At 38.3% G+C, this 12,838-nt stretch overlaps 1 long non-coding RNA gene across 4 annotated transcripts; it reads right to left on the bottom strand.

Annotated features, from left to right (window-relative positions):
* Positions 1–4,768: 4,768 nt before the first annotated feature.
* LOC142621284 (uncharacterized) lies at positions 4,769–9,627 on the bottom strand. 4 transcript variants are annotated; one of them, XR_012841740.1, is made up of 4 exons: positions 9,526–9,627; positions 6,452–6,531; positions 6,184–6,315; positions 4,769–5,282 (listed from the first exon to the last, which is right to left on the bottom strand). It is a non-coding gene; the product is annotated as an uncharacterized LOC142621284 (long non-coding RNA). The 4 variants fall into 4 exon arrangements; XR_012841742.1 differs by having other exon boundaries at positions 6,184–6,312; XR_012841741.1 differs by having other exon boundaries at positions 6,452–6,548; positions 9,526–9,614.
* Between the last annotated feature and the right edge of the window lie 3,211 nt (positions 9,628–12,838).

Raw genomic sequence — 12,838 nt, 5'->3', positions numbered from 1 at the left:
GAAGAGCTGATATTTCAAGTAGTTACCCAACTCAACACGTGTAGCGCAGGAGGGGGAAACCACAGTTACGAAGTTCGATTATGGGAAAAAACATGCAGTTGTGGGAAATGACAAAATATAGGGATCCCGTGTTCACATGCAATTAGAGTATGTGACTATTTACATATTGATTCGACCACGTATATTCACCCATGTTATGGTTTGAACCATGCCCTTAACACTTATGAGCATGCATTTGTGGTTCCTAAGTCACAGTCATTATGGAGGGATCCCATGGGGCCAAAGTGGTTGCCTAATCCGGCATTGTTGCGGGCCAAAGGTCGACCGGTGAAGTCAACAATAAGGAACGAGATGGATGGAGTGAGGAATAAGGATCGAGAACCGGGATGGCGGAGGGAGGACGCAAATTTGATAGAGAGTCAACCCAAGCAGACATGTGGACTGTGTCATGCTTCCGGGCATAACCGCAGAAAATGTCCGCAGTCCCGTGGTGCTTCCACAAGCGGCCATGTTCCACACTAGGTAGGTAGATGGCAAAAAGTTATGCATCGGTTAAATAATTGTTGTTCATTCGATGTTTACCTAATGTTTACTATCTTGTCTCCTAACGTAAATACTTTACGTTTTTCAGGCATGCTTCCATGGACGGCGTTTTTGTCATGCGGACCGCTGATCTTAGGAAAAGTGACTACGTTGTATTGGCTCTATGTGAACTTTTTGATTTTTGTTGAATGTACTTGTAATTCTCTATGAAGATTGTGATTTGAGTAGTATGGTTAGAATTGCAAATTAAGCGTGGTTGGACATGTTTAGAATGGTGATATATTGAGAATGACTTTTGTTGTGATTTGAGTGCATTTATATTGTAAAACTATGGTTATGCAAAGAGCATAACAATTTCTATAGTTTGGTGCTTAATGAGAACGCCTTTTGATGTAATTTAAGTGCATTTACATTCTCAACTTGTCTACCTCTCAATGAGTATTTATGGATTACATTCTTAGCTTCTCTATCTATGTTTCCCAGCAGGCGTGTGCACACATTTCAATTTTTGGTTTGCTGCATGTTTAGGGGGGGGGGGACAGAGCATTGCTCTCTACCTGAAACAGAGCATGTTTCTGTTGGGGGGAAAAAAATTCCCAGTAAAAATCAAGTTTTAGAGCCTCGAATTCCGCTGGGCAATAAACCCTCAAACAGGGCATGCCTCTCTGCCTGAAACAGAGCATGCTTATGTTGGGAAAAAAAATATTTTGCCTAGTGAAAATCGAGTTTTAGAGACTCGAGTTCCACTGGGCAATAAACACTGAAACAGGGCATGCCTCTCTGCCTGAAACAGAACATGCTTATGTTGGGAAAAAAAATATTTTGCCTAGTGAAAATCGAGTTTTAGAGACTCGAGTTCCACTGGGCAATAATCACTGAAACAGGGCATGCCTCTCTGCCTGAAACAGAGCGTGCTTATGTTAGGGAAAAAATATTTTGCCCAGTAAAAATTGAGTTTTAGAGACTCGAGTTCCACTGGAAAATTAAAAAAAATTCCCGAAAAAACTCGAGTCTCTAAGACTCGATTTTTACTCAACATGTTTCCTCTGGTCCAATACATCTAATTCAGTCCACTGTGGTCCATTTGGTCCGTTCAGTGTAATTTGGTCCCAATTTGGTCCTTGAAATTTACTTTGGTCGACTTTGGTCTTATTTAGTCATTCGGTCAATTTCGACTTTGGTCGATTTTGGTCAATTTCGATCCATCTTTATGCACTTACATATATAATGGGAGACAACAAGTTTAGGTTGAGAGACCACTGTGACATTGTGACATTTGGTCCATTCAGTTTGATTTGGTCCCAATTCGGTCCTTGAAATCTACTTTGGTCCTATTTGGTTGACTTTGGTCTTATTCAGTCATTCGTTTCTAGTTGGTCTAATTTGGTCCATTCAGACCACTTTGGTCCATTTTGGTCAATTTCGATCCATCTTTATGCACTTACATATATAATTGGAGACAACAAGTTTAGGTTGAGAGCCTTTATTCTAAACCTAAATTTATTAAAACAAATTCTCGAGTTTGGGGGTCAGCTGTCCTCCATTGCTACACTGATGTTCGCAGTGCTACATGTGCTGCTCAATAGCTCGGCACTGTTGAACCCTATCCAGTCATATCATTCACACTCACGTCAGTACACAAATATGCATCCTTTTGCAATGCACTGTTTTCAAGGATGCAGAAGACCCCTGAAAAGTTTACGATGCATTTAACACAACTCGGTATTGTCTTGTCAAGTTCATGTCAGATGAAACTCAAGCATGCTGAATACTCTTCACATGAATACTGTTCAGCTGAATAGTCATGGCAGTACACTGCAACTACTGCCCAGAACAAGAGAATCTCACTGTGACATTGGGAACATTTGAACAAAAAATTTGTATCGTGGTTTTTCAGCCTGTATTGACATGACAAGCCTGAATATGTTAAATTTTATTATTGAATACATAGTGGAATGAGGTTATAAATGCACCACAATTCTTTTCTTATTCCTACACCACTAACTTTGTAGGTTGAGTAAGCTATAAGTCGCAACGCCTCAACATCATCTCGTACACATAGAAACAAGTTCCAATCTACTTCAACAAATGAATTATCACAAGTTCCAGCAGATCAACAACTACAAACATACACAGACCACTATGGAGGGAAATGGGTTGGAAAGAAGAGAGATTTCGTTAATATGCCAATATACACGTACAAGAGTCTTGGAAGCGTTGGCCACATCATGGTCGGCAAACCTACAAAACTAAGTACAGATACCACCGCAATGGAGTTCACCGTAGCAGAACCACCATGGTCAACCCTATACGAGAAGAGGTTTGAGTTGGAGGCGTATTGTCGATGGCACGGGTTACGAGTTCCTAAGGCACGCTCAGCCGAGTTACCTAGAGATGAACCTGCCAACATACTTGCTCGTCTTGAACAAGAGAACAATCAAATGCAAAGGCGGTTAGACCGTTTTTATGCAGTCCAAAAAGCTAGGAAGCATCTAAAGGGGAAGGCGCAAGAGCGAGCCATGAAGTCTATTAATGAAATTACTGCATTAGATGATGAAAGTGATATTTCAGACTTCTCAGATTCAAGCAATGATGATTTCCAAAAATTTCTACCTACGAACATTTGACGTTGTTGTTAAAGTTTATACGTTGTGTGCAATTTTTAAATGTTGTTGTTAATGTCTGACAAATCATGTCACCAAATATTCACTTGTTGCAAATCCAATTAAACCATTGCACACAACTTGTGGCTAAGTTTATATGAAATCAGTTGCTCATTTTTTCCTTGCTGTTCTTTGTTTGTATAGAATGAAAATTATGGTCTAAATCACATAATATACACATCTAATTCAAACAGTTTAATCCCACGTCCGCTGGGAAGGGAATAGTCAAAATCAAAGCTCCAATAGCTCTCTTGTGCCCATGTGCAACTGTGTGCAATGAGAAATTAGCTGTAGACACCCCCATCATGCTCATTTAGATTGCTCACATGGTTTGCTTTGTGTAAATGAGTTTGACATCAGTTTTAAAACTTCATTTCTGTTTCCCCTTTTAAAACTGTTTACAACTTTTTCAAACTTCACATTAAATGTGTACTTGACTTGCTTTGCTTTTTTCTTATTTTTTTGACTTCGTAGCTAGCTACATTGAGTTTGAACACCTTCCCAACACTTCATTTAGGGAGGTGAGCAAGTGGTTTATGAAGGGCCTTTATTGCTTAGATTATGTGACTACAGTCATACAACTTCGTTCATTTGGCATTGGTGGGAAGAAAACACTATCAAAAATAAAGTGAACCAAAAAAAAAAAAACTAATTTCTTAATGTGACATATAGTAAAATAGAATTCTATTGTTATCTAGTATAAACTACAATTCAAGATTAGGAAGTGCACAGAAGTGGTTTTCTGGTTCTACAAAAACCTAGTCGATGGAGTACAAAAGAGGCAGCTACATTACATATCTTCAAGCCTAACATCCCACCTAGTCTTGCGCTTTCTTCGCCCATCCATTTGAAGAAGAAACCTTGCTATGTCTTTTGGAAGTTGATTACCAGGATGATTAGTTAATGATGCAACATCCGGAGTTTCAATAGTTTGCAATGCAGAGTCTAAAGCCTCCTTAGTTTGCATTGTAGCATTTGCAACCTCCAGCTTTTAATGGGATGGATGAATAGATTCACTTGATGGAGAGGACCCAGCAGGTAGCCTTGAAGTTGGTTTTACAAAGGGATTTTTACAAGGGTCACAGAGACCAAAATATGGCTCAAGGATGAGGGAGGCAAGCTAAAAGATTTACAATTAACATAAATTAGAACCCCCCCCTCCTTGGACTTACTGCCTATTTTCATTCTCAGTTTCCTTTGGAGTATTGTTCTTCTCCTGATTCCCTCCACAAGAACCAGTTTTTTCTAGATTGGTGTGTCTCTCCCGGTTGCCTCCAGAAGGACCAGAATGGGGTTTTTTGAAATATTTACCAATGAATGTTTCAGCAACATCTGGATACTTTCCCTTGATGAAGCTATCCAAGCATTTGCGGTAGGAAAAGTCTTCTTTACGACCATCAGTTGAGACAACGTAAAAGCACCGGCTTTCCTGGAAACTGCTGTGCCTGCTAATAATTTAGGTGGTAAATGTCTCTCATAGTTTAGAGGTAAGTGTTACACAAGAAATAATTTAAGAGGTAAATGTGCATTTTCATAGTTTAGAAAGATAAGTTTAGTGATGCATTGCTGTATCCACTACAAGTTGAAAGTAAATCCAAAGAAAAGAATACGAAGCATTTGAGTAATTATTCAGTGATGCAAAAGATTTGAAAACAAAAGAAATGATATCATGACACATGTGAACTCAATGAGTTTTAGATGAATGTCATACAAAAATATGATTTTTTTTTTAATAACTTCCAGATAAATATATGATTGTTTCAGTCGGGAAGAAATAAATCCCAGCAGTAGTTTGAGAGACAATCATTTGGTAAAGTTTGACCATTCTGAAGAAAAATTACTAGAAAGAAATCCATACTCAACTAGTCCACTAGATCAGCTCTATAAAACAGGTGCCACCAGCAGCATGACAAACTAAGCTGATATTCCATTCAATCAGATGGCAAATCATCATCACAATCCATTAGAGTATCCTCTTAGAAATTTTTAACTAGCATTCCAAAGTAATTCCCGAGTCATTGTTGGTGGGGCTAGTCCTGGAATATCCCCGATGTCCTTGTTGTTTGGGTTTACGAGCTGAGACAGAAAAAAAAAAATCACTAAAATAATCATTTAAGCAAATTGAAAGAAATGGACAATGCAGTGTCATATTTCTCAAGTTAATGGCTTTTGACAGTCACATGAGATTGCAAAGACATGGAATGTTCTTGGTGATTAAGACACCATTTCACTATAAAAGGTTTCAGACAGGTTGAAATGAATAATATTGAAGCTCTAGAAGGTTTTCAATCTAAAGATGACATCTAGAGGCCTTGAAATTGATACTTTCTGGACAATACAGTTATGAAAACAACCAAGTGATTCATCCTTGAACTCAAACTTATATGCAGCTTAAGTAGTTAAGTTCCAAAAAAATCAAGCTACATCTATATAATAAAGGGAAGTCATGGATTTTATTCCAATTTGATATCAGATAGCACAAGCAGAATCAAATTTTTAGAAAATAAAATTTTGTTAAAGGAAAAGAAAAAGAAAGATAATTATATCACATTAATAATAATGATGGCTATGACTCCAATGACAGTCAGGAAGAGTAATTCCATAAATAATACACCTATCAGTTGAAACCTAATTAAATAAACAAGGTAAGTAAAACAAGTAACAACTAACAAGTAACAACAATCAGGAAGAATGCACTTTTAGAGATTGACATGCCTACCAAGTTCATTTACAAGTTGAGAAGCTTTCTTGATCGAGAAATGGATAAGAGTCCAGCTCATTAACAACCGGACTCATTTGTTCAGTCTAAACATAAATATAATAGACTTCTTTAGTTTCCATGGCATTGAAAATTTATGGAAGATTAAATGAAACAAAAGAAAAATGTAGGAGCGAGAGAGAGAAGCGAAAGTGAAATTTGATATGACTTAATAAACTGCCATGAAATCCATTATTTTAAAGCTGACAAATTACACACCTGAGCCTTGAGTGCTGCTGCAGTCTCTGTTCCAACATTGATGTTGTCCTGAACAGTGTACTGCAAACCAGGAGATAAATAATTTATTTTTCTTTTGCAATGATTCCATACTTTTTTGAATAGTGTAACCTTCTACAAGGAAATAGAGAAGAGGAGAGGAAACAATGATCATACTTCAAAATAGCCTATGAAACGCATCCCTTTTCAACTCACCAAAATAAATAAAAAACTAATTTCTCAACAACATGATCGTCAGAGATTATCCAACCTTTTTTGACCTCTCAATGATTTGAGCAGTCTTGTCCATCATCCAGTTTCTACTACCTATTAGCTGTTGATTTGTCGTGGCTGCAAACAAATAGCCACTGCACCTCATAATTTTTTGATAGGTAATTAAGAAACATAATTGAGAACCATTTAAAGTATAAAGTACTGGAAGTAACATATAAAAAAAAAGTAACATATAATGATATGAAATATATCAAACACGGCATGATTCCAGATTAAAATTAAAAGTATGCATTGGTTACTTTAGAAGCAGCCTTTTACAATTTCAGAACCATCAAAGAGGTTGATGACATGCAATACTACTGACACTGATTTTATGATGCCAATGAGACAGTGACCTTTTCATATTATCATTTCTATCTTAACTTTTATGTGTGTTTGTGCACTCACTACATTGCATGCAAAGAATTCTCAAAAATATAAAACTATAAAATCATCAATATATCGTCCCAAAGATTAAAGCCATCAAATTGGCCAAGTTCTTAGGGTTTTGAATAGTTACTTGCACCAACAGACAGCAGCCATCCACGGTAACTTCATTTGTAATATGCATTACATCAAACACAATCACAAAAGTAGCTACCCAAACCAACTTCACTGTGATGTATATGAATCTGGCATCTTTTCATTAGATACAGAAACTACTATAATATTTTCTATCAGACAAAATTCCTTGACAAATCCACAACCAAATATTAACGTGTTTATCAGGTATTCTTAATCATCCAAGCATTATGACAACTGTAAGTGCACAATTGCACCTGGCCCCAAGAACAGTTATGGGCTCAGGCCCAATGAGCCTTAAACAATATGAATTTGTAGAGTGTGGGCTTGAAACCCAGGTTAGAAGTGTGTGAGGATTCAATGACAAACTAAAGATTGCAAGTACTTAGAATCAACAAGGAATATTGTAAATCAGCTTCCTCGGATGTAAGCCGAGAGTTGTTCTTATATTATATCTTTCTCTTTGTTTTTTTTTCCTTTTAGGTTACAAAAAGTCCGTGTCCCTTTTTTCTGGCTCCCCCCCTCTTTAAATACTACTCCTTTGAATACTTTATACACGTGTTGCCCCACCTCCCCCTTAGCCTAGATATTTCCTTTCTCAGTGCCTTTGAATAGTAACCAGAAGTTTCTCTTCCACTATTCAGGTGTCACTTCCCCATAAATGCGGTCAGGGTGGTAGGTGCAGGGTCTTTAATGTGGAGGTAGCAGCCTTTATCTTTGACATTTCTCCAACACCGGTGCTTCTGGGGCATTCTAGGGTTCATCCCTTTTAACCATTGGCCTTAACCGTGTCATCCCCTAATCTTTGCTATGAAATCCCGAGTTCTTCGGTGTCTATCCGAGGGTAAGTTCACCCTCGGCTGGAGCCTCGGATCCTCGGCGTATGGACCGACCCATAGTACTAACAAATTCTAAACCCAGGAGCAGGTCGGCCTTCCTTAACACGGCCCAAAAGGCCCACATTCCCATCGGGATCTTTTTACCCCCCACAACAACAATGCATGAGCCATAAGGTTGTACGACAATTTAAACCCATAATTAACTCTAATTTTAGCATGAAAGGCTGACAAGAGTAGTAGACAAATCAGCAAAAACTAGCACATTAGTGAAAAAGATGTAGCAAGACATTATCTATATCCTTTGGTGCCCCCATCAAAGAGATCGATTCTCTTGTTTTCAAAGATTTGACATATTTCTGTATCCACAACAAATTGAAAGTAAATCCTATGAAAAGAATTAGAAGCATTCAAGTAACTATTCAGTGATGCAAAAGATTTGAAAACAAAAGAAATGAGGCATGAACTCAATGAGTTTCAGATGAATGTCACACAAAAATATGATTTTTTTTTTTAATAACTTTCAGATAAATATATGATCACTTTACAATTATCAACATTTTTCAGATTAGGCAACATTGGCCAAAAGACAATCCAATATCTTGACAAATACAATAAATACCCAACTAAACCTAATAAGCCAAGCATTGGTCCCAACCGATTGGGGCCAACTCCATTAATCCTTAATCGTAGAAGGTCGGAACATGTATCTTTTTTCTCCATCCCACCATATCAAATCTAACTTCAAGCACTCCAATCTATTTATCATATCCTTTTTTTTTGCTATTTATACTGATGTTATTTTTGCCTCTCTCTAACCCTTTATGCTGAAGGTCAAAATGATCAAATCACTCTTTCTTATTGGTGCAATTATTACATCTTCATTGCACAAGGCCTAGGTAATTCATGCTACTTCCGTCATCTTGTTCACAGTAGGTGCCACCCTCACTTGAAACAACAAAAATAATGTTTTTTCAACCAATGATTGGCACCTTATATAATCTAACTATAATTTTGAGGCTTTTGTCAACTAATGAACTGTGGAGAGGCTAGCAATGTGTATGAATTCCATTATGATTTATGACTATAAAACCAATGTCCCAAATTATGAGTAACATTTGAGAAAGCACAAAGTTAATTTAAGATACTTAATGCATTGACACATGATATATATAATGGACTTAAAAATTACCTTTGTTGTAAAACAATGTAAGAAAAAATGTATGTCACCAATTTGAATTGGCTTCTCTTATGTATTTAAATTTATTTGATAGAAGGTAATATGGAAAACTGATAATTTTAATGCTTTGTTTTCTACGATTTGGCACTCAATTTGGGCCACAAAAAAAATAGTTCAGGAAAAAGGGGGCAACATAAAGCATTAAAAAAGTAATAGTAAAATAACAACGCTAAAAATAGTGTTTATGACAAGTCAGATGCATTGCAGGTGCATAAAATATCTCTGCTGCTTTAAGAACTGAAATAATGGTACTTATAAAAAAAACAAAAGAACTGAAATAGTGGTAAATTCTGACTGATGCTAACGTACTGCTTTTTAAGAGCAACATATGAATTCAACTTTTTGATCTGCATAGAGTATGAACATCATTCAGTGCATTTGGAATGCAAGATTTAATCAACTGACAAAAAACTAAAATTTTGGCAAAAATCTATAATATCTAAAGGCTAAATAGAAATGAAGATAACAACACACCATTGACTGTTTTTTAATCATTTCGAATCTTGTTAGCGTCTGGATCATTTATACTCTCCAAATCCTTGACTTGTCTGCCAGACTCTTTGATAAGCCTGAAAAGGCAAGACAAAATTATCTTTTTGACTGGGAAAATAAAAACTAACAAAAAAGGAAAATAAAAACACATGTTTTATATGGGTAACTAGAACTCACCCACTAGCATGGGATTCAATCCTTGAGCTATCCTCCACCTCTTATTTAGGTAGGGAGGAAATGGCATTTGATCCGAGGATCATTTGCAAAAGAAAAATGAAAACACACACACAAAACAGCAGCAGCAGCATTGTATAAGACTGTTTTCTAATAATTTTTTGCTAAGCAATTAACCCACATACCCATCAATGTTTGAACCTACAACCTCATCCACCATCCCATTCTTGTGGGAGGTGGAAGTGACATTAAGCCGAACAGCCATTGGCTAATACAAAACTAATCTCAGAACTTAGATCACCAATTTTGTTGAGTCACAACTTTCAAGCATCAATTAGTAAAGTAAAACCTGTTCTTTGGGCAGAAACTAAGCATCCAAGGTTATAGGCAAATGTTAATTATATGTACTTAACACTGCATAAGTCCTTAAGCTAATTATTTACTGAGTTTTACGGGATGTTCATGGTATGGGAATTGGAAATAGATTAAAGGGGGTGTAGATGCAGAATCTATGTCCTATTTTACAATATAAAACATCTAAGTATAAAGACTCAATGTCTCACTGTGAGTGACAATGAATCTATAGTTGATACAACAAACATAAGCAACACGCTATAGTTCACCTTTTAACAAGGCCAATTAAGATCTAAAATCATATACTGCAATCATTTAAATTCTACTGAATTACAAGACTCATGAGTTATGACTACCAGTGAGACAGTTGATCTATGTCTGCGGGGTAGTTCACATTATAGATGCTGGTTGTGGGGTTGCTTGCACTTGCATACTATCCCCTGGGATATACAGACACGTGTCCTTTGCACCAAAAGATGATATGATGAAAACCAAAGGAAGTGTTGGTGCGTGCTAAATACAGCAAATTCATTGTACAAATTATAACACAATACCATTGAAAAATTGTAATATTTATTCACTTCTCATTCTTTGATTACCAAACAGAAAAGTTTTGCAAACTTGAATTCACTTTTTCATTACAGGAAAAAAGATCACATTAGACAATACCTCTGTAACAAACCTCTTTTTCAAGGTTCACCAATTTTGCGTTTTTTAACCCTCGTGTAATGTTTGGGCAGGGGAGGAGGCTGCAGGGCATCATCCTTAGGCTCATCATCGTGCTGCAAAGACATTAGATGCATACAATCAATATTTGGTGTAATGATAAGATAAAATGAACTGCAAAATAGGCTTATACATCGTAATTAATGGTATCGTACCATAGAGTTGCCTTTGTGTCCTATTTTGTGTTCACCTGTCCCACAAGTGGGAGCTCTTCTAGCACGTTGCGGTCTACCTCATGGGGGTGAGGGCTGATGAGGGGGATCCTCGTCTGGTACATCAGTATCTGGCTGTAGAGTGTCAATCCCAACTGGAGGTCCTAGAGGGTCAGATAAGGATGAGGTAGGTGGGTAATGATGCTCTATGTATAGGCCAAGAGTGGGGCTTATTGTCATGGGTTCAGTATAAGGTGGGTCAATGGGCAAAGTGGGTGCACTGGAGCTGGTGGATGGGTTTGAGGGTGTCTCGGGGTGCATAGGAGGGGTCAACTGAGAATGAATACCGAGATTGAAACTGGGCTGCGAAGGTGGGGTGGGTGAAGGGACCTCGGGCTGAGGAGCTGCATCTACCATGGGTGGAGGGACCTCGGGCTGGAAAGATGCGTGCGGAATGGGTGCAGGTATCTCAAGACTACTTACAACCCGAGCGGTTGTTGCACACCGACCACGGCCCCTAGCTGCAGTTGTGCTTGGGCTTGCTGTAGCAGGCCCACCACGGCCCCTAGATGCAGTAGCACGGGTCGGGGAACTTACGGGTGCTGCGCTTGTGCTTGGGGTTGCAGTAGCTTCTGATTTAGTCTCATGCCCATTGTTTGCCTCCCTATTTGCTGCAGGACCACCACCAAGCCCAGCCAGATCATTTAGGATGCGTCGGACATGGTTGTGTGCTCGGCTGCCTACAGGAAGCATCTCCAACAGCGCTAAATGACTTTCAATCTGAAACCGAGAAAGAACCAGTACAATCAGATTTGAGACATTTACGTATCAATTGTAAAATGGATAATATAGTACTTATTAATCTATCCAAATACTCAACTAAGATATATCTAATTAGAACACATTACTGATATATCTAATTTTGCACTGTTGCGGTCGACTTACTTTCCAGTGACCGAACGGTACCAGCGGTAATAGTCATGATTGTGAGGCATCTCACCAGTCTGAGGAGGTGCATGGCAAAGTCGTTGTTGTCTCATATCCCATGTAAGGATATACGGTCCATGATCCTCCCTCCAATTCTTTTCCACCTTCCCACGCAAGTCTATTCTATGCAGTCTTTCATCGTACACAACATGGTCGGGCCGCTCTTGCGCCAACCCAAACTGACGAAGGACACGATCTGGGTGGTGCATCTCTACTATGCAAAAACACACAAGTGGCACCCTTGCCGTCCACGTATGCCTCCCTGCAACGCAAAAGTCAAGAAGGTGGCCGAAGTTTGCCTCGTATGGCTGCCACACAATTTACAATAGAAACAAAAAACAATTATCATAATATCAAGGAATGTGAAACAAGGGAGAATACATCGATAAAGGGAAAAACAAAAATTAAAACAAAAGATGTGTTAAAGGATGAAGCAATCATATTCTTAAGGAAAATTAACATAACCAAACAGAATTTTTGTTTGCCATACTTGGTCCGGCTGCATTCTAACTAATTGCTCGCGATAGTGGATCAAGGCCATGCTGGATGGCCTACTCTTTGAGCTTGGCACCCGCACCCACCTACAGTTACGAGCGAATAACATAAGATAAGATAATACCCATGCTATAGTTACTAAGAAGAGTACATTGCTAAACACACAATATCAGAAAAATACTTACTTAAATGCAAGTGGAGCATATGGCCATGGGCCATAATCACATCCAGGTGGGGGCTCTATCCTCGGGCACAAGAATGGCAACCTTGCCCATGCCCAATACTGGACCAATGTGCACGCCCCACCAATCTGCGATGCCCCTTTCTCGCTTGCCCGACACAACTCTCTGTACAACTAGGCCAAGCAACCACTACCCCAACTATACTGTGACGGATCGCGAAGGTCA

Source organism: Castanea sativa, chromosome 12 (genome assembly GCF_040712315.1).
Source record: "Castanea sativa cultivar Marrone di Chiusa Pesio chromosome 12, ASM4071231v1".
Taxonomy (NCBI): domain Eukaryota; kingdom Viridiplantae; phylum Streptophyta; class Magnoliopsida; order Fagales; family Fagaceae; genus Castanea; species Castanea sativa.
This window is presented reverse-complemented; position numbering and strand designations above follow the sequence as displayed.